General features: G+C 55.8%; 1 pseudogene; it reads right to left on the reverse strand.

Annotated features, from left to right (window-relative positions):
* Positions 1 to 594: 594 nt before the first annotated feature.
* Positions 595 to 1,661, reverse strand: LOC142566226 (uncharacterized; annotated as a pseudogene).
* Between the last annotated feature and the right edge of the window lie 800 nt (positions 1,662 to 2,461).

Here is a 2,461-nt window from a genome sequence, read left to right on the forward strand (position 1 = left end):
CTCCATCCGATTCAAAATCACACATTACGAGACGACCACTTTCACTCGAGACCACAGTATCAACAGCCCTAATACCATTTCTTAAAAAAATAACGCATCCACCCGCTCTTCCAACAGCATGACATACGGAAACGCAGTATCTGCTACGATAGACCGCTACCATTCTGTCTGTTTGTTCTTCGTCTTCAATTTTAGTTTCCTGAACCGCGAGCAAGTCTATTTCGTTTTCTAGCAGAAGGCGGTTCAGTTGCAGTTGCCTTCTACGCGCCGACTGGCCCCTTACATTAAGCGTAGCAACACGTAGGCTGGACGTGAGGTTGGTAGCCATCTAAGGAAAAGGGAGACGCCGATCAGTCTACTCACACATAAAACAGGGTGAAACCATATCCATAAAGGTGTTTGAGCTTAGGACTGACCCGATCAAAGACCGGGCTTCAAGCGTTGTGGCAAAAGAAGCCTCCGCTAAGGCGGAGGGAGAGCAGACGCAGTACTGCGTTCCGGTGGCAATTTCGGTTTGGGCTTGAACGGTCCGCGGCGCGTTGAAGGTGCCTTCGGCGGAGGCTCCTCGCCGCGTTCACCGACCAATCTCGGTTCCTAACTAACCGAATCCTCGTGAGCCCGCTTCACTGGTACACTTGACGCTGCGGGTATCTCGGTATCGGCGTCTTCCTGGTTGTCGCCCTGCTGCCCAGTCGTAACCAGGCTTACAGCAGTCACGCTATCCGCTGTTTCCGGAAGGAACGCTGGCTTTGATGCGACGGCCGGCAGGGTTTGGTCCTTACCGGCTTGGCTGGTACCTGCAAGGGGTGCGGGTGCGGTTTCCTTGGATGTTGGCTCCTTGGTAGCATCATCTCCCCCACTTCCGTGGGTTGCTTCGACCGCGTCTGCTTCATCCATGATGTGTTCGGCCGCTTCATCACTTCGTGCCTGGCCCGTAACATTAGCGTAGCTACGCACGCACTGGCTCTCATCGTGGCCGAAACGCCGGCATAGCCCGCAGCGTGGCACCCGACACTCACGGCGTATATGTCCTTTTCCACGGCACCGAAGGCACAGCGGAGCCCTCCCAGGAACATGGACGAGAGCAACGTCCTCACCAACACGCAACTGATGGGGCAATCCTCGATGGTAACACCCACCTTAAGTTTCAGTGCAACCGACCGTGTTGTTGAAGCCTTGTCGACGCAGCCTTCAACTTTCCATTTATCGCGGGTTATTTCAGACACTTTTCCGAACGCTGCTAATGCCACTCGCACGTCGTCGTCTTGCACACCGTGGAGCAGCCAAAACAGCTTCAGCCTGACGCCTTGGTTGGTCGGGTCAATAACCACGCAGCGGTGGTCTTTCACATCGAAAGCTTCGGCCTGCAGAATCTTTGTCTTCGCTCCTTCGCTGCTGAAAGTAACGGCCCACAGGTGGTTCATCTGATATGCCCCAAGGGCAACCACATCTGGCAGCAATGACAGACGCGCTAGGGCGTCGCGAAAATGCTCGACGCGATAAGGCCTGGCGGTGACATCACCATGCAAAAATACTGTGTTCAAAACACTCGAACCTGATGGCAGATGCGGGACAACCATTTCATAATCCTGGGCAGGCATTACAGTGTTCCTGATACCGCGACCCGGCTGGGCCGCTAAAGCCGCTCCTTGGGAGCCCATGACTTCCGGCCACCGAGCGTGACGGACGTTGTGGGGATGCGCGACTCTCGCGCGTCCCCTGATATGTTTTTCCCGCATGGCGCGTCTCCTGTAATCCGGCTTCGCCGCGTGGCCTGCGTGATGCCCACGGTGGTCGATGTGGTTGGGGCGCAGTGCGAGAGATGGCGCGAGTGTTGCGTTGCTAACGCCGCCTCACGGCAGGGTTACTTGGGGGCGCAGGGGAGGACGGGCTGTCTTTTCCCGGCGGGTCGGCTAACAGTGAGGACGTCCCGCGCGCCGACCCATGCTTCTGCGAGACCGCCTCGCGTGGTCGCCTTCGAACGCGCCACGATTCGCGTGACCGTACACGCGAACGACCAGGCGTTGGGATCCAGCATGGGGCGAACATATTCGCTCGCAAACGGTCGCGGTGAGTCGGACTTCTAGGTTTGTCGCGCGCCCATCGGCATGTTTTGTGGATAGCAACTCGGCTAGCAGGCATTGATTTATGAAAGGTGCAATAAATGCCCTTGTGATTGTTTGCACTACTGTGTTGTCGTTCCTTTGTCCCAAGAGCACCGGGTGAGAGACCCCACATCTGGCTGCCCAACGTGGGGCTCTTGGGGCATCGGACGATAGTTTTAACAGTTTTGCTTCGTTCGAGACCTTTGTTTGAACCGAAGCGTAGGCCCAGCGTGAATTTTGATCGCTAGCGTCGGCGGCGTGCTTTCTTGAGCGAGGTGATGGTGGCTGTAGTGTGTTTGAACATGTCAACATGCTAAGCCTTTTCGAAAGTGTTTTTTTAATGACATTCGTCAGTA

The sequence above is a fragment of the Dermacentor variabilis genome, unplaced genomic scaffold (assembly GCF_050947875.1).
Source record: "Dermacentor variabilis isolate Ectoservices unplaced genomic scaffold, ASM5094787v1 scaffold_12, whole genome shotgun sequence".
Taxonomy (NCBI): Eukaryota; Metazoa; Arthropoda; class Arachnida; order Ixodida; family Ixodidae; genus Dermacentor; species Dermacentor variabilis.